This window comes from Castor canadensis, chromosome 6 (genome assembly GCF_047511655.1).
Source record: "Castor canadensis chromosome 6, mCasCan1.hap1v2, whole genome shotgun sequence".
In the NCBI taxonomy this organism is placed as follows: Eukaryota; Metazoa; Chordata; class Mammalia; order Rodentia; family Castoridae; genus Castor; species Castor canadensis.
Window position 1 is genome coordinate 173174104 of NC_133391.1, and position 27992 is coordinate 173202095.

The following is a 27992-nucleotide window of genomic DNA, read 5'->3' on the forward strand; positions in this document are numbered from 1 at the left end:
AAGCCATATTCAGCCATCATCTGTGCTGTCTGCATTCTTCTAGCTGTGTAAGCTTGGTCTCCTTTGGTGCACACACAATTAATAAAATGCTCACACGCACAAGCTCAATTTCTTTGTAATTAGACATATTCTCAATGCTTAATGTTTTACGAAAGACTTTTCAATGTGAAATTTTGACATTTGCTCTGGGCATATTTATAACTCATATCAGTGATGACCTTGGTGAAGAAAGAGAAAAAGTCCTGAAGATGGTTTGAGGGAGAACCCTCTTGTCAGTTATCAACTTCAGGAGTCCATGTCTCTCTGTTTGCAATAAAATCCAAGCAGTGTAGATCACAAGAAAATGAAAACCTGCCTTCGTAGCAGCTGGGCTATGATGTTTCCGAATGAGCACAATGACCAGAAAATAGAAATAATGTCTGGACAAGACCACTCCTAGAAGGGGCATGGAACAAGACAGAGATGAGCCCACCCTCCTGCTAAGGACAGACTGCACCTTTTCTTCAGCAAGAGTCATTTCTACCCTGGCCAGTGAGAACGTCAGTCCTGTGCCTCCTTGATGAAACTTGAAATGCCAGCCACCCAACCTTTCCCCACCTTTCACCAACAGTCTATCCAGAACTCAACTCTACTTTCCTATCCCCTCCTCAGAATCACCCAGAACAAGTCTAAATCCTGTCTAGTCCCCCCTTGCCAAGATGTCCAGCAAGCTTAGACAGCCCAGCTTCTCAATATAGGTACACTCCTTTGGTTTTTGCCTGGGGCTTTAACAAGAGCAGGGTCCCCTGAGATTTGGCCAGGCTCCTTGGTGACACAGAGCAGAGCACTCTACTCAGTCACTGCAGCCTATCTTTGAGACCTCTTGAGTCTCCGCTGGTCCAGAGCTACCTCTTTCACAATGATGACACAAGTGGCAAGCTAAAAATAAGCTCCAAACATTTCATGGAGCTGTTCAGTTTGGGATTTTTTTGGATTCCTGGGACTTTTGATTTCTGATAAGATTATATTATGCTTTGGCAAAATGTGGCTTCTAACCCTTTAATGATGGCACTTCCCTGGCCAAGGTCTGCTGTTCCAGGGTGGGATATTTGCTAGTTACAAGGAGCCTAATTCTTTCACTTCCACCAGCCCTGACATAGAGTGAATTTGTCAGACCAGGACCCTGTGAATTCAGTTATTCTCGATTTACCTTTTTACAAACTGTACAAGGGTTACCCTCTGTTGTTTCTGCTCTGAGAACTGCTGTGCTCAGGTCTGTCTGCTGGACACTTAGGTTCCAGACACCACACTTGGTGATGATCTTTCTCAGTACATGTTCTGAAGATACCTCTGGAAGTACATCATTTGCACTAAGGGATCATCCTTGGGTTCTGTCAGGCTGATCTTTGTCACATATCTAGGCAGACCAGATGCTGATCTTTTTCCATGAGTTTGTATTACTTCACTCAGACATGTGCACATCTCTTGGGATGGCACCATTTCAGAAAATACAACTTAGAACAATAGGAACAATCTTGGAGCCACTGTGAAGAGGACTGAGAAAAGACTTATAGCTAAACAGAAAGAAAATCTCAATTATCCTGTGGACCATAATCTTTAATTGATCCAAGGAATCTTCCAAATGACATTTGAACTCTAGGATTACTTTTACTGACTCTTCAGGTAAGTCTAATAAAAAAAAATGTACACTTACAACCACCTCACCTTCCTATGTGTCTGCCTGTTTTCCTTTTCTATCACTTCCTTCTTCTAACCATTCATACTACTTCAGCTACCATAAAATTACAACCTCCAGATGTGGAACATACAAATACTACCTGGTCCATGGGCTGTACACCTTGTCCTTTTTCTAATCTTGGCCATTGCCAAGTATTTCCATGGCAAGGGAAACTGAAGAATTCAGACTTATCAAGGGCTCGTAGCGTTCTCTGAGTTCTATAAATCAGACCATCTGCTGGTGAGTCCAAAATGTGAAAATACTTGGCATAAAATGGCTAACTTTCCTGACCCTGAGAGCAATTTGAAGCAAGTAAGGAGGATAACTGTGATGCTGGCTCCTACTCCCAAGACACAGGAACTAGGAGACATCGTCTTCTGGGTCAGGGAGTCCTGGCAGGGCCCTCTTGGTGCCTTTATGCTTGTGATAACAGTGGAAGGGAAATCACAGCAACCATGGATCAGACCCCTCCACCAATGAAGAAGAGATGGGTCCAAAGGCAAGGAAATCAGAATGGTAGTGGAGGAGAGAGATGACAAGTTTCAGCTATGGCTACAAAAACCAACCACAGCACCAAAGAGTGAAGCTTGTCTCACATATCTCCCTCTTGTTAGAAATTGTGGTAGAAAATATACAACATAAAATGTACTATTTTAACTATTTTCAAGCGTTCAGTGGCATTAATTACATTGTGACACTGTTGTGCAATCATCACCACCATCCATCTCCAGATCTCTTCATATGGTAGCACCAAAACCATATACCCATTAAGTCACAGTTCCCCATTTCCTTCCCCCCAGCCCCTGGTAACAAACATTCCACTGTCTGTTCCTAAGACTGTTAAAAATATGTGTCTCACAGAAGAGAATTATACAATTTTTGCTCCTTTGAGTCTGGCTTATTTTGCCTAGCACAACTCCTTCAAGATTCTTCCATAGCTGTGGCTTGTGTCAGAAATCCATTCCCTTTTATTGTTGAGTGACAGTTGTGTAGATAGACAATATTTTGTCCATTCATCCATCAATGGATACTTGATTTGCTTCACCTCTTGTTTCTTTTGAGCTATTAACATGACTGAATAAATATCTGTTCAGGTCCCTGCTTTAATTTTTTTAGCATATGCTCTAAAATGGAATTTCTGGACTATTTTGCGCCTTTTTCATAGTCAGCAACCAGTCACTATCTTGAAAATTAAGATAGAATGGGTTCAATGTGTCCATACAATATCCAAGTTGTATGGTTGTGAAGTTTCTAAGGTGGGGGGAGGGGTTTCCATGCCATATGGTCATGTCCCAAACTGGATTTTTGGTGTGGTTAGTGGACAGTTCTACACAGGTTGCAAGCCTCACCTCAAGTGTTTTATCACCTCTCTGCCTCTGGTGTGTGTGTGTGAGTGTGTGTGACTTCCTTTAGCTGTTACTGGTTTTCCTCCTTTGCTTGCTTGATTTTTGGAAAGCCATTGTGGCTTTCTCAGCTCCAGGACAGCTTGGGATGATGAGGAGGAAATTCCTCTGGGAGAAACTCAACCAATGGAGGGTAAGAGTGAGCGAGTGAGTGCCACAGGGTTCCCTTCTCTGAGCGACATCCACCAATTCCTGTGGGTCTTGCATGATGAAACCCAGTTCCATGCAGTCATAAAAGCTGAACAATGCACTGATTCTTTGTCTTTTTCCCTCCATGTTTCACTTTCTCTATTCTCAAGTTGATCATCTGCACCCAAATACTAATTCCAGTCTCTTCTAGGGTGAGTCCAAGAGCACATGGTAAAAATCCTCAGCTGGTCATATGGAAAGTATTTTATTCATAGAGAGTAATATATGCAAAGGGGGAATTTGGTTTCATTTTCTGGACTTACTTGCCTTCTAGAATTTAAGTCTTCTAGCAAGATAGAACTCTGCCAGGTTGTTATAAAGGAGGAGACATGTTTTTCCTTATTCAAACTAGGGAAGAGAGATAACAGAAAAACTAGACAGAAATATACAAAGAAATCCAACAAATAAGACACTCATTTGTACTTACTACTAACCAAATAAAAGCAGAGGTTTATGATAGTGGTGTGTGTACTGTTCATTATGACCAGACTTTACTGCTATTTCTGAATTCATGATGTAGACACAACCTAGATATTTTCCTAAACCATAAATTTATAAAATGTACAGTGTCACTGGGGTATTTTTCTGTGGGCTGTAATTGCTCTCCAGTTGATACTTCATGTCTAATTAGCATGCCTTCTTCTGAGTTTGTGGAAACCTCTGAGTAGCACGCACTGCAAACTTATTTACTGTGTGCATACAGTTTGAAATGAAAAGGTCATATAATAAAAATAGTTGATCTTAATAAGCTCTGCTTAATTTCATATTTTATTGTCTTTTGAGACCTCTCAGGAGTGAATGCCAAGGAAACTTGCCATGTTTATGATTGTGATAATTCTTGTTTTAAATTGTAATGGTTTTCTTAGTTTTAGACAACTTACTTGCTAGGATCATAGTATGTGAGTTTTTGAAAATATTGGGAATTTTAAATAATCCCATTAAATTTCTCCTGTTCATTTGTTTTATACTAAATCACTGTAGCAAAACCAAAGTTTTTTTTTTAATCATTCATATGTGCATACAAAGCTTGGGTCATTTCTCCCCCCTGCCCTCACCCCCTCCCTTACCACCCACTCTTACCTGGCAAAAGCAAAGTTGATACAGTTTTTTGATTCCGGTCTGCTATGAAATAAATTGTTCCCTTATTTAAATGAGTGCCTTGAAGCCTTAACCTCCAGATGACTATTTGAAAATAAAGTCTTTAGTAGGTAATTAAGGTGACTTGAAGTCATAAGGGTGGGGCTCTGACCCCATAGCATAAGAAGACAAAGAGACACAAGATCTCTCTCTCTCTCTCTCTCCCTCTATCTCTTTCCTGCCCAAGGTCACCCTTCTCACCCCACTGTTTCTCCTACTCAACTATCAAACTGCAACCCATTTCCTTTCCTGGACAACTAACCCATTAGCGTTTGAATTCAAACTCCACAGAACAGTTTTGACAAATAGTTAGATGGTATGCCCTGTCTCTCTTCACCTCACTCCCATGAAAGCGCCCCTCCCCAAGCCCCTTCCCAGGCCTCCTTCCCAGAGAAGCAGTAACACTGAACTAACAGACTCTATGAGCCTTAAAAAATAACAAGGTGTTGGGGTTAACAGTAAGGACAGCCATGTTAGGACCAGACCCCCTACCCCCTTGCAGGTGGCTTCCTAGAAACTCCCTACCAGACCCCAAAGACTGACAAAGGGACAGTTGTCCCATCTCCAGATGGGTGCCAAGAACAGTTGAGCAGACAGTGACCTAACCACAACTTATCTTTCTTGGTTACCCAGCAATGGTATTCCTTGGTGACCTTCCTGGTACTTTTTCACTAGTCCCTATATCTAGCCCAAGCTTGTGTGTGGCAGTGGGCTCTAGCTCTCTTGCTGAAGGCTCCCTCTTCAGACTCTTTCCTGAATAAAGTCTGTGTTGATGTGGAGCCATCTCCTGTCTTTCCTTCCATGCCTCTCTTTATTCTAACACAAGGTATCACTGTATGTAGCTCAGTTTGGACTGTCTGGGTCACTGGGACAGGCAGAGTGGACCCATTTGATTCTCTTTTGGAGATCATGCTACTTTCACACCATGTCATCACTGGGTTCCATTCAAATGCTGAGATAGGATGGTGTCCAAATGCTGACTGATTTGTGTTCCCCTATTCACTGAGATGACTTCAAACCCAAAGCTTTTCAGTTTTCAAAGGCTCTGTGAAGCACTGTCAACTCTCATCTCCTAAGGAAATGATTTGGGGAAAGTGAAGTGACTTTCATGACCACCTCATGACCCTGAATAAATCATGATTGGTTTATTTATGTGCTCACATCATAAATAAATCAGTAGCATGGAGGATGGTGGAGGTGAGGTACCATCTTGAGATCTGCAGCTTTGCCAAGACACATTAGAACCCAAATAGAACCCAGCATGGAGAGGAAGACCAGGAAGAGCTCAAGAAGCAAAGGGGAGGAGAAGGATCGTTTTTACAGCAGGAATATACAACAGAAAATCCACGCAAAACAGAAATTAACTGCAGCTGCTCCCCTGCCGAGAAATGGTACACACTGTCACAAGCAGAACAAATGGATGGTTTCTCTGGATCCTCACTCCAAAGCTTACAACAGGATCTGGGAGGATCAAAGAAGCCCCATTGTTCCGTACAACATGAAGCATAGGGTTTCCATAGGCAGCTCTGGATTAGAGGTGGAGGAAGGGTGCAAATGAAGAGAAAGAGTGCAGAGGGGCTGGAGAGAGAGAGAGAGAGAGAGAGAGAGAGAGAGAGAGAGAGAGAGAGAGAGAGAGAGAGAGAGGAGAGAGAGAGAGAGAGAGAGAGAGAGAGAGGGAGAGAAAGGAGGAGGAGGAAAGGGAAAAGGGGAGGGAGAGAAGAAGGAGAAGGAGAAGGAGAGAGAGAGAGAGAGAGAGAGACATGTGGGAGGTGCAGGCCTTCCCAGAAAACACCATCAGTGAAGGTGAAAGAAAGCACAGGTGCTGTGAGAGTCATTTCTAAGGATAGGGACTCTGGCCAAAGTAGCTGGAACTTTCCATCCAGCAGATGAATGGAGTTGTATTTTGTTTTTACCCAGAATCATCCTTTACCAACCTCCAAGTGTCAACAAGGTATTCTGTATAGTAGCCTCATGGTCAAGACTGATATACATGAAGGAAGAGGCAACTTACCCAGGATAGCTAAAACTTGAGAAAAATCAGATTTCTCATGAGCATGGAAGACTCACAAGTTATGAGCGTGGACTTCAAAGAACAAAACCAGCAAGAATTCAGAAGAAACAATCCCTTTCCCAGGCCATTTGTAATGTTATCACAAACTTTAACCATATACATTTGTAATTCTGGAGGTCAGAAGACTTGCTGGACTAAACTCAGGGTGTCACCTGTGTTGGTTCCTTTTGGGGACCTTGGTGGGGAAAATGCATTCCTCACATTTCCGAGCTCCTGGAGATGCCAACTTTCACTGCCTTGTGGCCACACCAATCCACTCTCTGCCTTGACTCCCCAGATTCCCACACATTGATCCCTTCCTTCCAAGAAAGACATTCACCGATACATTGACCAAGCCAAAGTAAGCCAAAAGGTAATTTGCTCATCTCAGAATTCTTAACACTCACATCTCCAAAGCCAGCTATGGAAATGAACATGTTCAGAATTTGGGGATTCGGGTGTGATAAACTTTGGGAAGAATTATTCTTCACAGAGACTCTTCCGAAGGTGGAGCAATCAGCATCTCAGAGGATTTAAGTCAAATTTAATTTATGTGAATTGTAACAGGTGCACACATGAAATTACAGAGTGTTCTTGTATGTTTTAGGCAAAAGGGAAGTCTGATCAGGAGGAGGCATATGTTTCAGCCACATCAGAGTTTACCAAGCATGTTGACAGGGGTGTGTATTGTGATCTTCTGAGTATGCTTCAGTTTGGGCACACAAGGGTAATGGTCACATCGCCCTGACCATAGTACTGACTGTTAAAACACTTCATTATATGTGTTCTACGGAAGTGAAAGTACTGGAAGAAAAGAGAAGAAAACTAATGTTTGCATTTGTCTATCATTTATACTTTGTGCACATGCATATTCTATTTTGATATTTTCCCAGTATTTTAAAGGAAAGTTATATTCTACACTTTTTATTGAATTCATGCCATTTAAAACTATAGCATTTTTCTCAGTCCACGTTCCCTACGCCTGACCAATTTCAGGGGCAGGCTGACGGTCACCCACCTGCCTCTCACTATCATTTCATCTGCAAGCTCGTGCACAGGCTCTTCTGCCTCTTACTTCTCTCACATAACAAACAAGCAATTTGTGAAAGTATTTTTCAATCATTGAAAAGCTCTTGAACAATCACATAATGGTTCTGCCATATTTATTTCTTTTTCCTATTGTCCATCCTTTTTATTGAGGTTTTCTGTCTTTTGATTTGTTAACAGTTTTCCCATTACTTCTTCAAGCATTTTATAATAAATGCCTTAAAGTCTTTAACAGGTACCGCCAGCATCTTGGCCACCCTGATGTTGATATCTGTGAAATGCACTTTCCAAGGTAAACAGGTTTTCCTGGTTTGTCCGATGCTGACTAATGTGGAGTTGTGTCTTGGACACTTGGATATCGTGTTGTGAGACTTTGGAGTCTTATTTAAATCCTATGGAAGATGGTGGTAGTTCTGTTTTACAGGCAGTGACGTCCAGTCTGTAAGGGATGTCCAACTTTCTGCAGCCATGCTTTGAATGTCTACCAAAAATCCCTCCAGAGCCTTTACAACACTCTTAGGATCTGCAGCTGTGCTTCAGATCCCCCGTCTGGTCCCAGGCAGTGTCTTTCCCTTAGTTTATTCGGTTCTTTCTTTGGTCTACTGATTTGGAGATACTCTGTTCATGTGCCCCCTGGGGTGAGCCCTGGAGTTGGACAGTGACATCATGGGGCTCCTTTTCCAAGTTTTCTCTCCACAATTTCCCCAGGACCTTCTGGTTCCCTAGGATTCCCTTTATGATCCTCTACCCAGAAAACTAGGTTTCTGTTTCATTGTATTTTTTTATGTGTTTTACCTCATCCTGCTGTACATTTCCTTGACTATACCAGAAATGAGGACCAAGTGATAAGAAGACATTAAAAAGGAAACAATGCTCAGCCCACCTTCTTGAGATCAAAGCTGCCCCAGTTAGAGAAGTTTTTTTCTTCATCAACATATTCACCTGTGAGATTCACCCCTTTCTCCTCCAGAAAACCCTTTTATTGCTCATTGAACCTATACTAGTGTGGCTCCCTGAAGCTATAATTATCTGATGCCTCCATCTGGGTTTCAGCTGCCTTGAGTCCAGGCCAGGAGAAATTACTCACTCACCCTGATTTGATGGTGAGTGTCAAGTTAGCAATACCTCCTTCTGTCTGGGTGTTATAGCTGTATTCATGGAGGTACACAGGTGGAGTATACTCACAGTATCTCACCTGGAACTAGATCCCTGCCTCCCTGCCTAATGTATTTATCCTCCCAATTTCACACCTGGTAATTTATATAATCACTGTCCTGATAGTGGAAATGAATTTGACAGTATACATTTATATATATATGATGTTTATATAAATTCATGTATGTATGAATATAATTTGTTTCTCAAATGGTACTCATTATGGCATTATGCTGACTGAGGAGGAAATTCATACAGAGTCTAGAGTCACATAGGTGGTATGTGGCAGAAGGCACTAAAATCTGCACCTTTGAGTGCTCAATCTAACATTTCTAATGCCACTTCCAAAATTCTGGACAGTATTGTCAGCTGGGACACATATTCTTATGGGACCAAGATTTTCCTTCTGGGGTGAAGAATCAAAACTTTACATAAAACAGGATTTTCTTCTAATAGGCTTGAATTAGGATGATGGTAGTGATGGTGAAGTTTGTTGATGATGGTGGAGGTGATGGTGGTGGTGGTGGTGTGGTGATGGTGGTGGTGGTAGTGACGATAGCGATGGTGGTTGTGGTAGTAATGATGACAGTGGCACTGATGGTGGTGGTGATGACTTAGAAGGTAGATATAACTCTTCTCTAAAAGTATAATTATTTTGAAAAATGCATATATGCACATATATGCTCCTACAAACCTCCTCTGTCAGTAGGATAATAGTGAAAAGAATTACCTTGCTTAGCCTACTCTTCTCAGATCTGGATATTTATGTATTTATTCCTCCTATAACCCACACAGCTTTTCCTCAGGGACTCTAATGAAGAATGCTAGGGCTACAGAACAGGTTTATCAAATTGTATTTCTTTAGTAAAAACAAACTGTTTTACTTCCTTAAGTTCTGATAGATAAGAAAAGAAATAAGATCTCTTCCTTTTCCATTTATTGAAAAATATTACTGATAATGAATATCTAGCAGTAATGTTAGACCTCTCAAAATAAAATATTTGAATAATGAGTTTGTGTTTTCCACTGAGGTCAAATATATTCATACATATCTATCTATATACATATACATATCTTCATAAATAACATCTTTCCATATCGTGAAACAGGAATTTTGTATTTTTCTAATAAAATTCAAAATGGAAACTCCAGTTATTTAAAACTTTAGAAATGAAAGCCCTCATCAGAACTCCCCTGACGAAACTTGCTAGAGGCATCTGGTGTCTCTGAATTTTAATAATCCTTTTTTTTAAATTTCTTTTTTATCACCCACATTAAATGTGAGCATTTGTTTTCAAGCTTTGTTCTCACCTCCATGCATCTCCATCTTTAAGCCTGAGGCTTAGAGAAGTCTGCACCCGAAACCTCTTGGTCCTTTGATAAACATACCCATAGGGCTTCCTTTATGCCTTGGAAGTTTCTATGATTAGTTTTTTCATTTTTCTTTTCGAAGAAGATGAAACTGAAAATTATATTAGAAGAGGAAAAGAAACAAATTTGGCATACGATCATATAATAGGATGTCAGATGTTACATGAGGGAAAAATGCTATGAGGAATTCAGGAGAAACTTTGCTTCAATAAACCTGTGTTCTAACAAATGCCCCTCTCCTTTCCCTTCATCTGTTTTGAGAAAAGCATAATTTGCCACAGTGGTGTTGTATGAAGCATAGATTGTCTCTTAGGAGGAGCTATTTTGTCTATACTATTCTACATGGAAGCCATATTTTCATGGGCTGAGCCCTTCCAAAAAAATAAAATGGCAGAGCACATGCAAGGATTCAAAGGGCAAAGCTGTTAAGGTAAGTGCATTTCCTTTATGTTACGACAAAATAAAATATACACATGACAACGGAGTCACTAACCATCCAGTAGTTGATACTTACCATTATGTTTGTTCCTGAATTTGTCAGTCCAATAAAATTATGTCTGAGTGCCAAACTAGATGATTTCCAAAGTCCCTTCTCATTTTGATACTTTCTGCATTTGTTACCAATTTTCAAGCCCAAGATAGGTCCTTTTTCACCTTTAGAAGTATGAAACCAATAAAAAGACCAAGTGCCAGCTGACCAGTGAAGGAGGATTTTATCCTTGACCAAGAATGAGAGAAATGTGAGATAGAGTTGCAAATCTGCTTCTCAACCCATTGTGGGTCAGGAGAGTGCAGAGTAAAAGAAATGAGGGGAGATGCAAGTTAAAGAAGGAAGGAATATTCATGTGTTTTTCTGGGAATGGGTAGAGATTTTCTGGGAATTCAAGTACCACTTCTTTTTGCTGCTTTCTGGTTGATTTCATGGCAACTGTTAACTATTATGGGCTGGGGTGTGCATCTTTTAGCATGCAGATGGATTTTAATGAAGTAAGAGGTTGTCCTGTGGTCACTCTCAAAGTTCTCGTAGATCTAACCAGTTTCAGCTAGTCCACCTGAAGACTGACTTGTGACATACAGGCATGTGGGCATCCTGTCCTCAAAGCTCAGTAAGATTAGGGGAGGGTAGAAATTCACAGTCAGGTAGGTAGTTCAAGATTAGGGAAAGGCAACAGTTACAGAAACTCATTAAGGATGATATGCAATCCAAGCTTTAGACATATATAATTATATACACACACACATATATACACACAATATATATATATATGAGTAATTTTTTACTGTTTGGCTTACAATTATTTGTAGAGTCCCTTCTAAGCATTTTAAACCTTTACTATTTGAAGTTAAACTACTGCATTGCTTCCAGTGTCATTGAATAAAGAATACGTTCACAGGCACATACAAAAATTTAAAAAACCCCAAAATACAATTTTGAATCAACTGGAACTTAATTGCTAAAATTAATCTGAATTTTTAACCAATTTTTAATTGAGGTATGATTAAGGAAAACAACCCTGAAGTCTGTTTAAAAATTCTGAGCACTGCTTTTGTAACTATTGTTATGATAATCTAGTCATACCTCAGAAAGAATTATGAAGAGAGTGGATTGCCGAGGCTAACACCATGACTCTAACTTTAGATGCCATGCCACTAGTGTTTGGAGACAGATACATGTGTTTACCATAGGAACTGATCCCAGAGGACTGAAGCAAGTGCTCTGGAAGTCTGCAGGACCAACCAAGACAAACCCAACACACACTGGTCAGTGCATATTGCAAGTCATCTGTTGCCATGGTGTTCTGAAGAGTTCAAGAAAAATTCTTTTTTTCTTACTTATTATTGAGTTACTATGAGTTCATCATAGAAGATTTGGAAGAAGAAATAAAAATTTACCCCTATCACAATACCTAGATGGAGCCATTGGTAATGAGTTGAAGACTTGGTATGTTTCTTACAAATGCTTGTCTGTGTAAACACACACATCTGTACTGATGTATTGATAGTTTTGAAAGTGGAGTTTATCTAAGCTGATGTTTTATTTTGCCTGTGTGTTTGCTTTGTCATCTATAGTGTAAGAGCGTCTCATGTGAGAAGAGCATAGATATGCAGCCCTACAGGTCAGGACTGCAGCCTGGAAGCAGGATATGAATCAGTGTGTGACAGACAAGAGAGACCTACCTCTCTGTGGCACTAGGACAGGAGTTGAGCACTGTTAGAACACTGTGAAACACTGTTAGTGATAAGCCTTTATTGTAGGCACCCTCTTTGATGACTTTTCTTCTAAATAAGCTAGTATGTTGGGGGGCTGAAGTGATTTGACTCCTTAATTGACAGTTGTTAGACCTTTCCCTAGTGATCTGGCTGCCTTGAACAAAGGACTGGCAGCCAGGCAACCAGACTGCTCTCATACCCCTGCTTTGAACTCTCCTCAGATACCTTGAAGACGGTACACCACAACCATAACTTCTTGCTGTGGAAGCACGACTTGGCTACTGAAGGCACTGCCCTAATAAACACCTTCACCAGATTTTTTTTGGTATCAAAAGCCGTGGTGGACCCTAGAAAACCCTGCAGCCATTTCCACCCAAGCCAGAGGGGGAGCACTTCCCTCTGTGGCCAAACAGAAGACCTGTGACCAGTGAAAACAATATCTTTCATTTGCATAAAGAACTGCCATGACTGGTGACATGAAGGACTGCCCGTGATTGATGACAACACAGTCCTTCATTTGCGTAAGGGGACATCATGATCCTCACACCCCTGTTCTTGTTATATAACTGATCTATTTGGCGCACCTTGGGAGCTAGCCAGGCGATACCCTCCTGTGCTGCCACCTGGTGTTGCAATTTTAGGCCCTATAAAGGCTTCTCTGAAAGTAGTCATTTTTGCCTACTTTTGATTTTCATCGTTGGGAGAGTGGCTAAGCTGGCAACATGAAGAAAAACAAAAGAGGTAGGAGAAGCAGGACACCTCTGTCAAGAGTTGAGAAACCCAATGTCTGAGGTGTGAGAGCTGTGACACTTGTTGCTATAGGGGCAAGGATCTCAGCACACAGGGCCTGTCCAAGAGCTGGATGCCACCTGCTTCCATGCTCTGCTGTTTGCTGCCAGGGACCCAGGGAAACTGGAGGACCACCTATATGTGATTTGCTTTTGAGTAGACAGAGCAGAAAGACCCTAGCCAGTTGGTTGGTAGCAATTGTAGCCATTAACTTGGGTTCAATAGCTCAAAAAGAGGAATTGCCTTAAGTACCTGCCATATGACCCTCGAGCTGACCATACATGTCCTTGTATCTGTCCTACACATCCGTGTGTCTCCTGGCTTAAAGTCAGGCAGGCTGCAGAGAGGCTGAATCCACCACAGTCGACTATAGACCTGTAATAGTTAATTCATTTGAAAAAGTACTGCTTTCATCAAAATTAAGTCCCATTTTTCTGAGCCAGACCTTAAGAATATCAAGCTGAGTTGGAGGGACACATGGGGAGCTCCTGGATATGGGGAAAATGTGGTTAGACAGGCTCTGTCCAACACACCCCTGTGATAGGAGGCAGAAAATAATAAGAAGCAGGAAAGAGCAAGGACAAGCAGTTGAGTCATTTTTTATTGATGTAGAGAAAAACTGCCTGAAGGAACCCAAGATTCTATGGAACGAATAGAAAAATACTCCTCTTAATGAGACAGCAAGACATATTTTACTTTCTCAGGAAACAAAGCTTAAAAGGCATTATTGCAAAAGCTGAGCCTTAGAAATTTACATATTTATTTCTTCCAGCCCTCTGGCTGCCCTGATTCATGTGCCTCTGTTACAGTCGCTGATAGGGGGTCACCAGTGGAAGGGACTTAGTAAACACCCAGTACACTGAATATCACTGTCTGCAGAACCTGACAAACACGATGTGCGTGACCATCTTACCAGTGGGGGTTGTTGTTATTACTGGAGTGTCCCCCAAAACATCTACCTATGCAGCCTCCCACTGACACTCAGGGGAGTGTCTAGCTTCCCACACCCTACACCCTCGCCATAACAGATATAAGCATTCCTTTTAGTTTTAATCAGTTCTATGGATGAAAAAAATGTCATTTTGTTTTACCTCCATTTTCATTGTCACTGGAGGACTGGATATTTCTGCACGTGTGCTATGCCCACCTGGTTCTCACCTTCTGCTGCTGCCATCTATGTCCTTTGTGCCTTACCTATGGAGCAACCCGTAACTTACCTAACTACCATTTGCTGGACACTTACTGTGGTCAAAGTGTAGAGCTAAGGACTTAAAAGACATTAATTCATTGGATCCAGAAAACAGCCATGGCCACCCCATATCACTTAGGCACAGTAGATCAGGTGACTTACCAAGACTGCATGGTTAAGGACTGCAAAGTGCTTGATAGCAATAGGTACTCAGTAAGTGCGAGCTACTGTTACTACCTGTATTATTGTTTTATTATTTACTGTTTTTAGTAAATTTTATTTCTTAGAGCAGTTTTAGGTTCATAATAAAACTTACTAGAAAAATCTCCCATCTGCTCCCTGGCACACTCATAGCACACCCCATTACCAACCTACACACTAAACCTACATGTTATTATCACCCAAAGCCCACAGATAACGTTCCACTCACTCCTGCTGCTGGGCATTCTGTAAATTTAGACATGTATTTGTCATTACAGTGTCATATACGGTAGTTTCATTGCCCTAAAGATCCTCTGTGTCCTGTCTTTTAATCTGTTTCTTCTTCCTAACATCTGGCAACCACTAATCGTCATACTGTTTCCATAATGTCATATAATTGAAATCATATAATCCGTAGCCTTTTCAAACGGGCTTCTTTCCCTTAATAATATGCACTCCGAAACATGCATTCAATACCCACAGCTCTGTCACGACTCCACAGTTCATTTGCTTTAGTGACAAAAAGTTGTTCAGAAGTTCTGTTTTATAGTTTTATATATCCTATCACATTTTGTGGAGCATCTTGACTGCTTTCAAGTTTTTTTCAATTATGAATACAGTTGCAATGAATATCTGGGTGCAGGCTTTTGTGTGGACGTACATTTTCACCCCATTTGTGTAAATATCAAAGAGTGCGATTCCTGGATCACATGGTTGAAGTGTGCTCAGTTTTGCTTAAGACAGCTGAACTGTCTCTCCAGTGCTTCACCATTTACCTTCCCAATAGCAGGGAAGGGAGACCCCGTGGCTCTCCACCCTCGCCAGCATTTGGTGCCGTTAGGCTCTTGGTTGTGATCATTCTAACTGGTGTGTGGTGGCACCTTGTTTTAACTGGCAATTACTTAAAAACATATGGTGTCAAACATCTTTTCATGTGATAATTTACCTGTACATTTCCTTTGGTGAGATATATGCTTCGGTCCATTTTTGTTATCAGATTGTTTCTTACTTTTGAGCTGGAAGATTTATTTGTGTATTTTAGATAACAGAACTTTTTGGGAAATGTCTTTTGCAAGTGCATTCTTCTAGTCTGTGGTTTGTCTTTTCATTTTCTTGATATGATCTTCTGTAGGGAAGAGATTTTTAATTTTAATGAAGCCCTGCTAATTAATTCTTTCTTTCATGACTCGTGCTTTTGATGCTGTGTCTAAAAAGTCATTACTACTTCCAAGGCTACCTAATTCTCTCCTACTTTATCCACAAGGTGTTTCATGTTCTTACATTTTACACTTCAGTCTAAGATCCATTTTGAGTTAAATTGTTTGAAGATAGTTAGCTCTCTCTTGATTTACTTCTTTGCATGTGAATGTTCCCTTATTCTGGCGACATCTTTTCCCCATTGTATTGCCTTTGATTCTCTGTCAACATCCACCAGCATTTGGGTGGATGTATTGGGTTGCTTCTTTAAAGGAACAAGGAGCAGTTTACACGTTACAAACGTTAACTCTTTGTTGACTATACACCTTTCAGGTCTTTTCTTCTAGGTTGTTACTTGACTTGATTTTGCTTCTGTGAGAGTTTTGGACTGAGATTTTAACTTTTAGCCATTTAATAGTTAAATTTCTTTTAACCCATTTCATTTTCTACCTTGCATAGAAAGACATCACCATATTATACATATTTTACCTTTCCTCATCACCTTTTCTTTTATGTTATGCTAATCCATCTCATACCAATGTCAGTGTATGACATAAAGTAGGAAGATATCAAACTTAACTTTTCCAAGTTGATAGATTTTCAGAAGATGACATAGCTTACACATTCCTTACTCTGCTGGTGACACTTTTATCATCTGCTTATCATCAGAAGACTAACTTCTCTTCCGCCACTTTTTAAATCTTCAGAATGTCTACCATTGAATTTATGATTTTCTTTCCATATGATTTTTATAAGAGGGTCATTCTAGTTCGCTAAAACGTATTTTGCTCCCTTGCCAGGTGTTGCATTAATCTGTCAGTCGGTTTGAGAGACACTGACTTGTTCTCAGACCAAGAGCTTCACGCCCACATCCAAGTCTGCTTCTCCTTTGATTCATTTGCATATTACATTCTCCTAAGCATTGATGTAGATTTCACGTGTGTTTCCCTGATAGTGGGGGGATTACGCCCTTACTTCTGTTTTGATGGTGTTTGCAATTGGAGTTGCCTTGTGAAGTTTTGTTTTAACTGCTCTAACTGCTCATCCCGGTGGTTTATAGACCTTATAATGGGCTGCTTTACCCAGTGGGCAAAGGACTTGCAGTTCATCCTCCTGGCTCTTCTGGACAGCTAACCACACAGTTGCTAAATGTCAGTTTCCTCTCCCTGATTTATTTACTTTTATTTTCATCACTGTGGTAGGAACACCCAGCTCAGTGGTGACCATTAGCAGAAGAACAGAAATCCTTACTTTCACGTGACTTTAATGGAAATGTGTCTGAACACTTAGCATAACAGTCTACTAGAAGCCCAAATCAACTTAAAGAACTTTCTTCTGTTCTTACTTTGCCAGGTGGTTTTTGAAGGACCTTGGTGGATCTTAGCACGTTATTTTAGCATCTGAAATAATCATCTGAACATATATTTTCTCTTTCAATATGTTGATGTAATTAATTCCATGAATAGATTGCCCCACTTTTTAATGACCTTGAGAGGTAATCATTGCTATACCTGCTCTTGCTTTCACCATGTCTATGCTCAGAGAAGTCGACTGACTTGCCCATGGTAACAGCTATTAAGACAAGTAAGGATTAAAGGAGGCTTTTCTGGCTCCAAACTCATGACTCCAGCTCATCTGCCATTAGTGTTGAAGTGTCCTTTAACCACTCCTCTCTGTGGTATACTTTTACTTCCCAAGAGGGAAGGAAGGTAGGAAAACCTAACATGTACGGGGTGTTCCTATAGTGAGCCTCCTTCTGCCTCTGGAGGCTCCAAGGGAGTGGAGACAGAGCTGTAGTCAGGATGAGTGCCTGCAGGCTTCCCGGCTACTGGTGTCACAAGCACACAGTTCACACTCTGGCTGTCCTGTGCTGAGAGCCCCTGGGGCACTGCTGAGCGTTGGTACCTCTGCCTCCCTAGGGGAGGGGAGAAGACGTTTCACTTTTAGCCCAGGGTGACTGCTTCCTCTTCTACTCCTTGCTGCTCTGAGCAAGGCAGGCCAGTGTCCCCATCAAGCCTGAGTCACACTTTGTCATCATCCCCATGGTCTCCTGGGTTGCAGCAACACCTGTCTCCCCATGATTGGCCAGTGTCCCCATCAAGCCTGAGTCACACTTTGTCATCATCCCCATGGTCTCCTGGGTTGCAGCAACACCTGTCTCCCCATGATTGGCCTGAGTCCTCTATGTCCTCTGCACATTTACATATCACAATAGGTGCTCTCCTGGGTTTAGACCCCCTGGAAAGCCCACAGACCTCACCTCAACCTCAGATTTTCCCAAATGGGAGTTTCTATCCTTCATTCGCTACCCCTCCTCCAAGAATCGACATTGCTCAGCCTGAAGCAGACTCAGCTTCTCTTGTCCCAATTGACAGTCTGGCTCCACATCCTGTCCATTCTTAAGTAGTCTTGAACTTGTACCCATTTCTCATTGCCACAGAGATTTCCTAGCTTGCCAAACTGTCTATAGATATTGCAGAGTTCTGATGGGTTCTCTGCTCTACTCTGTTCTGCTGCTGTCCTCACGCCTCCTCCACTCGGCAGGCACATTGTTTTTCCTCTGCCAGGACACAGACCTATGCACCAGCCTTCATGCCTGCCTACTGCTCAGGGTGAAGTCCACACAGGATTTTCAAAGTCTTGTACCACCTAGCTCCTTCTTCCCTCTGTACCCCATGACTGTCCCCTCCTCCTTATTCTAGTTTCCAAGTAAAGTGAATGTCTTCATTCACCTCCCTCTAGCTTTATGTCCACACACAGCTGCACAGACCCCCTCCCAGGGTGTCAAGGGCTTTGGGGCTTCATAGCACCATCTTTCCAGCACGGCAATGGCTACCTGACCTGCATCCTCCCTCAAGGAGGATGTAGTAGTATGTCACATCATTCATCATAACAACACAAATCACAAATAGACTGAACCAAATATGTGGTGTTGTGTGGGTGCTGTGAGATGAACTGTGACCACCCCCCAGTTGTCATGTTGAGACTCTAACCCCTTCGTCATTCAGTATGTGGCTGGGTCAGGAGGTAGGCCCTTTAAGAGGGAAATGGTCAAATTGAAGCATATGGTTGGGCTTCCAATCCAACATGCCTAATGTCCTGGTGTGGAAAGGAGATCAGGACACAGACACAGAAAGAGGAAAGTCCACGTGAGGTCACAGGGCGGAGACACTGTCTACACCCAAGAAGAAAGCCTTCACTGGGAACCGAATCTGTCTACATCGATCTTGTGCTTTCAGCCTACAGAGCTGTAAGAGAATCAATTTATGTCATTTAAGCAACCCCAATCTGTAGTGCTTTGCTATGGAAACCCCACAAAACCAAGACAATGAACCATGTTGATGGTTTGAATCTAAAAATGTCCCCCAAATAGTCATGTTTAAGGGCTGGTTTGACGGCTGATGCACTTTTGAGAGGTGATTGGATTCATGAGGCTTCTAGCTCCATCGATGGACGAATCCACTCCTGAGTTCATAGCTGAATAGACCACTACCATATGGGTTATGGCTGGAGAGAGGAAGGTCATGGGGGTGTGACTTTGAAGGGTGTATCCTCTCCCTAGACCTTTTTTTGCTGTGTCCCTTTCTTCTTCATAGACTCCCTGAAGTGAGCATCTCTGCCCCACCATACACTCTCAGCCCTGCCATTCTGCCTTGCCACAGCCCAGAAACAACAGAACCAGATGAGAGCAGACTAAAGGCTCTGGAAATATGAGCCAAAACAAATCCTTCTTCCCTTATGTTGTTTTTCCCAGGTATTTTGTCACAGTAAACAAAAGACTGATTAACACATCCATCAGGGGCTCTCCAAAGAGTACTTCTCAAGTTCTCACAGCCACAAAGCACAGATGGGCCTCAGTTTACCTGCCATGCATGGCTGACTTTCACACACTATGCTGCTTCCACAGGCCTCCAACCCTGAGGTTACTTTCACATATAATCTCCCCTCTTCTAAAGAATTTAAAACCCACAAGACAAATTCCTCCTTGTCTTTCATTTAGGCATGCCTGTGGTAGCATTTTATATTCATCCGTGGGCCATAAAAATAAGTACAAAACTTGTCAGTCACAGTTAAGGTTGAATATGAAAATTCAGGCTCACATGTTCAAAGCTTGGTCTCCAACTGATGATGCTGTTTAGGAAGGTTCTGGAAACTTAGGGAAGTAGAGCCTCTCTGGAAGAAGTGGGTCACTAGAGATGTGCTTTTCAAGGTTGTACTGGTCCCTGGTCTCTTCCTTTCCCTCTGCATCCTGTCGTGATGAGGTAAACACACCCCTTCCTTCACAAGCTCTGGTGGCCATTATTCTCTCCCTCACCACGGGCCCAGAATCCATGTATTCAAGGACTACAGACTGAATTCTCTGCAATTGTGAGGTGAAATGAATTCCTCCTCCCTTAAGTTGTTCACATCAGGTTTTCCATCACAACAACAGAGGGTCTGACTCATAGTCACGCAGGCTAAAAAACGTGGGAGAAAACTACCTAGAAACACACACATTCACAACCCAGCCGCGTGAACTCACGCATACACAGTGTGCTTGTGTACGTGCACACACGACACTCGTCACCTGCAAATACTGTGCACAGGAGTTGTGAAATCCTGAGTGACTCTGAGTGGGCGAGCTGAGTGATGTTTAGGTTGCCTGTATCTGTCATATTAATTTCTGTGCTGTCAAGAGGCTGCGTTGGTGGCTCTCACTTCTCCCAGCACGATTTTTATTTATTGCTTTTCTGCTTGGATGCTTTCTTCCAGAGGTGGTGCAGCTGAGTGCAGAGTCATTATTATGCCAGTAGCACAGTCCCTGCCGCAGTCTCCTCTGCTTGCTATGGTGGTGCCAGGGAGGTACAGAAGAAAGTGGGGATTTATTGGCATGGTGTTATTTAATTATCTCGGTGTCTGTTGCAAGCCAAAAGAGGAAGAGTTCCAAGCAGTCACCTCCCAGTCTCTGGCACTCTGGCAGCATCTCCTGGCCAAGGCATGTCTACCTTTGCCTTCACATCCTTGAGGCTTGCTCTCCCGGGCTTTCTCAGGAAATGCAATTCCTCAGGATTGCGAGCTGGATAAGAACTGTCCCTGCCTGTACCACAGGCCACCACAGCTCAGCACTTTCAAACCTCGCCTGTTCCATCTCCTAGGGCTCAACCTCGACATTTGCAAGGACTAGGATCTTTGCCACGTAATAATAATAAGCATTATTCCCAATGCCGTGCTCAGTCCCAAGATAAGAAATAAAGATCCCTACTTTTCTAGTGTTAGTTTTACAGCAAAATAATGCACAGGTCCGAAATTAGCCTTCTTTCTTTTAGGATCCTTTGTGTCCCAAGCTAATGTTACTGACATCTCTATCTGTCTATCTATCTATCCATCTATCTATCTATCTATTTATCTATATATACATACATATGAATGTAAATATACATAAAATATTTATAAATACATATACATAGATATGTAAATACACATACATATGTAAATATACATATTTATAAATGCATACAATATAAATGCAAACTGTACTTATGCAAAGAGATACAGTAAGCCTACCTTATTCACAGATCTATTACAAGAAGTTTGTGCCAGCTGTGGTAAAAAAAAAAAAGAAGAAAATAAAAAATGAAAAGAAATTTCAAAGACAAAACCTAAATTCCCATGCACGTTATGCAGCTCAGTTGATGCGGAGAGGCTCCCAGTCTTAGCGTTATTGTCAGTCAGTTGTCTTTAAATCATCGTGCAATTAGCTAACTGTTGCACTGCCCTTGATTTTGTGAAAACGTGCTTCCCAAAAAGGAAATGGTGACCCCAAAGCAAGGTAAAAGTGAATGTGCTTAAGATAAGTAATAAAATGAAAATTTTAGAATTTTTTTGAAAGGTGGAATGTGTTCAGTGAAAGTTGAGCAGCACTATCAGAAAAATTAATCAAGCATTTGCATGTCAGAATTGAACTCGATGCGTCCTGACTGTGCATGGCTTTTTCTCAACAGTGGTCTCCTTGGAACTATGTGCCCATGAACATCAAGAGTCTACTGTATGGGCACAAATGCACACACACACATTTATGTTAAAAAATTCATGGTAGCACAAAGCCATGTCACTCAGGTCAAGCCACATTACTTCCAGCAGGCCCAGGAAGCCCAGACTCCCTGACCAGTTCTGTCGTTAGGGTAGTCATGGTCACCATCAGTTCTCTCCCTCTGATCATGGGCAAGTGTCATCGAGTCTGCCATGGAAGTCCAACCCTGGTCACTTGCCCGAAGTTTTCTTTACCCACCTGACAGGCTACTGAGTGCTATGGAGGATGTGAAGACAGACTCTCCTTCCCTGTTCAAGGGCAGAGGCCTGTCCAGTGCCACACAAGACACAGGGGAGTGAGATAAGCAAAACATCTGCACAGGAGAGAGGGCAGCAAAGGCCTAGCAGAGTCATGGGGGAGTGGCCAGCTCAGCCGCTGCAAGGTGCAAAGTCAGGGGAACTCTCCCTGGAAGATGAATGCTCTCTGTTCCTGTGCTGTTCATTACTGTCCTGTCCTCAGTGGAAGTTCTGCATGTTCTTTCCTGCTGTGAGCCTACACAGAAAGTCTGCACCATGCACACTGCCCATGGTCTTGCATCACCACCTGAAGAACCACCACCCTATCCTGGCTTTTGTCTTCTCGGTCTCTAAGGAAAGAACTGAACTCTCTGCCTCATATTCTCAAGCCTATTGTGTGAGTTGATTCTGTTTCAGATGCCCAGGTAGCCCTATTCAAACTTCTGTGAGCAAAACTGGAATTTATCAATTTATATCACCGAGCAGCCAGTCATAGAAAAGATGAGGAATATTTGGCAAACTTAGCCTGCCAAAGGGAAGCCCTGGCACCTCAGACTGAGGAGTGGGCAGGTCTGGAGCTGGCCTTGGGAGCCAACTCTTCCTGCCCACAGTGGTGGTCAGGGCCCTATCCAGCCAAACCCCTACCCAGCGATGCCTGTGTTAGATGATAGTCAAGGTGCAAACAGTTTTAACTTCACATTGAGTCACCCGGCCCTTAAGGCCAAGGGAGAGATGAGGAGGATCTTATCTAAAAGGCCGCAAGTAGGCATCATTGCTGACCCTTTAGTGTTGATGAGACTGACCAACCTGGATGGTCAGTTTTTTGTGCCACTCAGTCTTCCTGGTTCCCTGGGATTGCCTTGGCCCCAGTCTTGCTTCTCATACAGCTCATTCTCCCTTCTCACTGACAGTCTAGCCATGGTGTCTGCACTGTTCTGACTTTGCACTCTTCCGACTTCTTGGGCTCTGCTCTTGCTGGTTCTTCACCCGCGCACAGCACAGGACCCTCTTTCTCAGGTGACCATGGTGTGGAGGAGTCATCTGCTCACGTACCATTTCCAGGCTTCCGGGATGACTGTCTCTAAGGAATACTGGGGCCTCCTGACGGTCCTCCCTTCACTCCCTCTTGGCCCACAGGGAGGCTTAAAGACAGTGAGTCTAGTAAAGCAAAAATCTTCCAGATGCACAATGGTAGGACTCTTTGGCTCATGAAAGCCAGGAAAGAACTCATCCCATGGGGCCTTCAGAGTCTCCCTGAGTAGGCTAGTGCTGTGATTCCCTTCCCTTAATCCTTTAATGACACTTCACTTCCCTACGAGGACAGCACCCTTGTGACATGCAGTGCCTTAGACTCCAGCAGTCCTGACAGTATCAGTGTGGTAGGATTTGCCCTTCTGCTTCTCTGCCCTACACATCAGGACAGAAACACTTTTCCTAGGTGAGAGACCTGCCTAGCACTTGAGGCTGTTTCCTACTGTGTTCCCTGGGGTGACTTAGAAGCAAGGCCACAAGGATCCTTTCACATTCCAGTTGTTCAAATCCTTGAGTCCAGTTGTTCAAATCCTTCACCTTCTGAAGCTGCCACCTCAGGTCCTGCTAAGAAAACTTGACCCAGGCCAACTTCCTAGAAAGAGCCTTCTTCCTCAGGGATCTGTTGCTCAACATTGCACAGTTTAGAAATGTCTCTTGTTCGTGTAATTTTGCATATGCCCAGAGTTTTTGCTTTTTTTTCCTCCTCAAGCCCTAAACATTCTTTAGAAAACAACAAGCCTTGTAAGCCAGTTGCCCTCCATATTTAGATCACGGTAACTTCTTCTCCCTCTTCCCTTCAAGGACTCCTTGTTCATCCTTGCAGAGGAGCGAGATGGCATCTCTGCTCCTCACCCAGCCCAGACACCAGTGGCTTCCTGCAAAGAAGAGCAAATTTGCATGTGTTATATATAAGGAAGGCCCACTGTCTGGGGACAGTGACTGCTGAGCCAAGTGTGAGATGCAATTTAGGAAGAAGCTGCAACCATGTTATTGTTTCATTCTAGATTTTTGATCATTAATAAAAATGCTGGCTAAGGAAGGAGCATGGACTAAAATTACAAGCCAGAATTTATTTCTTGGGAGAAGAACCAGCCCCATGGTTTGGCAGTTTGTCTGCCTCAAATTTCTTTAGTTGTTAAGAAAGGAATGTCATTTTGAACCTTTGCCTCATTATTAGTTTAAGGAAGACTCAAACACAAAATGGCTAAGGTGAAACTGTGAAAAGGATTGGGCACTCAGAGCTGGAAATGAGGTTTCTGCTTCCACTCATGACCAAGTTCAGAAGCAGACAGAGTTACGTCCACACTGCAAGTTCCCAGGCCCCAGCCTGCAGCCTGCCCCTGTCCAGGTGTGGGCCACAGGCTGGGTGTTCTGCTGTTTCTTAGGTAGAAAGCTTATACATATTTGTTACCATGTGAAGACAAACCATGAGAGGCAGGATTGCAGATAATCTTTGAGCTATCCTTTCTTCTTAATTCAAATATTAAGTTTTAAACCTGGAACTTTGATAGGAAAATGGTAATGATTTTAAAGTACTAAATTTAACACAGATGATTAAAATCTTCATACACTGTGTCCCATGCTACTTGCTTGCAGGGGACAGTCACAAACAGTTATCCCTGCCCTGTCTCCCTGCAAGGTGTCACTATGGAGTGTCAGACTTAGTCCAGGACCCTTAAGGGGCCACAAGTCCAGGAGACCAAGAGGTGCCATTGCAGTAGACAGTACATTTTGGAAAGTGACAGTGACAGAGAGACGTATGAAATAGATCCTTAGCTTTTAGTGTTTCTTACTTTCTGAATAAACTCTTTATTTCCACAGTTCAAATTACAGCATTAATAAACTCCAGCTATTACAAATTATTTCTTTTGGTAGGAAAAGATTACTCTTCACAAAAATCACTTACTTTATCTACTTACTTTCAAGTCACCTTGGGAAAGAATGTAATGAACATTTGTAATGTGGAGACGCCTGAAATGCGGGGAGCTAAGTTCTTTTTAATTGCAGAGAGTGAACACAAAACCAGAGTTGTGTGATTTGGGACAGTAATGAACATTAAGCAATCACAAAGAGTGGATGCTGTGATGCCTTTTCCAGAAGCCAGCTTCTCCAGGTGTGTGCAGACTCTGGATAAATGTATAGTATCTGCGAGGTAGAAATTAACAGACGCCCCCCTGAATCAGCCACTTCCTTGTGAATCCCTAATGTATTTGAGGCATCTCTTTCCATTATGATGGAGAAGAGTGGCTAAAGCTTCCCATCTTAGGTCTTCTGTTCTTTTGGGGACATGATTCACACACAAAAGCTTGGGGACTTGAAAAACACCAACTTGCCAAGGTACACCCTTCTTTGACACCAATAAAAACAGCCCCTTGCCACAGTCACACTAATCTACTGAAGTGGTGGAAGAGAAGAACATGTTTCAGTCTCTGCATTGCTGAGCCCTTTCACCCGATCTCAACTCTGATCAGTGCACCATCACTCAGGAACCAAGCAGTGGCAAACAGCACTCTCAAACCAGTGCAACAAGTCACCTTTAATGAAAGGACCATGGGCAGAGCTCTGCACAGGCCCAAGGGAAACCATAAAGGTTGGGCAGGGACTGGAACAGTGAGCAGCTATGAATATCCTGAACCTTAGGGAGCAAAGGATGAGTGTGGCTGCTGCAGCCCAGAGGGGACAAGTCCTGTGGCTTACTGTGGAGCAGTTAGTCTGCAGCCTGGTGAGGACAGAGTCAGGGGACAGGTACCCCAGATTTAACATCCTGCTTGGATCACCTGCCCAAGCCTCCCATTGGCCAGACTCAATGCAAAGCTGGACAGGAAGCCACTAATGTGGTTCATAGAGAATTCACTGGATGCTCAGAACTGGGTCAGTGGGTGCTGGTGGACTTCAGGGGGCAAACTGCTTCTTACAGCATCATGTGATTCCCCTTGTCCCCCTCATCTTTGCGCTGTTCCTTCAAAGTGTCTCTGGTCTCCTCTCCTCTCCTCTCCTCTCCTCTCTGTAAACGTGATCTTTTCCAAGAGCCTCACTCCAGCCTATGAGCTCCACCATCACTACATCTACCGTCCAGACCTCCTGATGGAAACTCATCTGATTCTTCCATCCTAAGGATCCCCCAATATGCCACTTTCAAAGCCAGCCCCTCAGTCAGTGCTAGTAGAATCACTTACTGTGAATACTGTCACTCTAGACTTTTATGTGGGACATCCCTAAGACTCTTTCTCCCCTTCCTGGCTCTAATGAATCATCAAGTCCAGTTGGTAGTCCTTCCTGAGCACATCTTAACTTCCAAAACTGCCTCCCAATTTCCTACCCCTTTCATTTCAGGCTTTTCCAACACATGTAGCCCTTCTCTGGGTACACTCATTTTATTTTTCTCTAAAACACATGTACACAGCTCTCAGAACACACTTACTTCTGGGAATTTTGAAAACCTGAAACAACAGGCAAAAGCAGTTTACTACTTGGAGCAAAAATAAGGGAGTTGAACTTAATAAACACACAAGTCCTCACCAATCCTAAAATTTCAGGCTAAGAAATGAAAACCTAAACACCAATGGGCTGTATATTAATCTTTGGGAGGGCAAAAAAGCTGCATGAACTACTGTCTATCTAGTCCCTTCTAGAGAGAGCTTAAAGCACCTCTGTTTACTTTCATGTCGGACGGACTTCCCTCAGATTACTCAGATTTCCTACAATGCGTGTCAAATGTAGTGGAAACCCAAGTCTTAGCAGCCATATTACTAGAACTCACACGTGAGCTCACCTGCCCTGGTTCCTCCTCTGATGAGCCTTTAAAATTCTCTCTCTACGGTCATCAGGAAGGTGCAATTCCTCATTTTGACCACTCAGGAAGATTTTTCCTGACAAAGATGCACAAAAGCCCAGGGATCCTTCTCATGCATTTATTGCTGATCTGGAAAGGAGGAGGTCAGAACGTTGTCAAGGAAACCAAAACTGGTGGAACAAACAACAACTGTGTTTTAGCCAGAGAAAAAGCATCTTGAGTGTTAGATGTTTAAGGTTGACCAGCACCAGTCAGTTCTGGCCGGGAACCCACCCCCTCCCACCCTGTCCCCTTCTGCACTGATTAGTCTTCAGCCCCAACACCTCTCACCTGAGTCTCCCAGTAACAGTTCCTGGCATCTCCCAATTACCATTCTTCAGTCTGCACAGCACCTAAAATGCAAATGTAATGGAGTCACTCCATCCCCAACCCTAGCTGACAGAACCTTGCCAGAGCTGCCATGACCAGATCTCCAGTACCATTCTTTGTGTGCTTAGCACCCAACTGTGCAGATCTTCTGTAAGAAACTCACCCAAAAGTTATGCTGCCTCAGATCCTGTGCACATAGGGCCCTACTGCCTGAAGCATCCCCCTGGTGAGCTTTGGTTTTCTCTCCTGTTTACCCTACATGTCCATTCCTAGCAGTTTCACAGCAATGTGGTTTTGGAAGATGAGAACAATAAGAACACACAGGGCTGTGAGACCTGCTGGAAACAGGGCATTGATGGGTTGGCTAAGCAAGAGGAAGAGGCTGACACGCTAAGAGTCCGATGGCAGGTAAGAGAAGATGGAGGTCAAGGTCAGCATTTAATGACTGTGGCAACAAAAACAAGGCCAGTCTGTACACAGGGGTTTCAGAGTTTTCCTTTTGCAGTGAGCATCAGAAAGGAACTTGGCTGCTCAAGTGCTTGCCTCCCTCACCAGACTGCACTTGGGGACACAGGTCTTTTATCCCTTTATTTTTCAAAGTACAGGGTCCAGAATCTAACAGGTGATTAATAGTTATTTAATCAATTCCCTGTTACATTGTGTTGTGATTGATGAATTTTATATAGTAAACCGCATACATCTCCAGGTAGAGCTTGTGCTCTTAGTTTCATGCAGAGCTTGCTGTTAAAAGCAAACTTTGAATGTGGAGACACACCATTGTCATTTCTCAGAGCTACTCATATGTGAGAACAGGCAAACTGACAGGGCGGCACCAG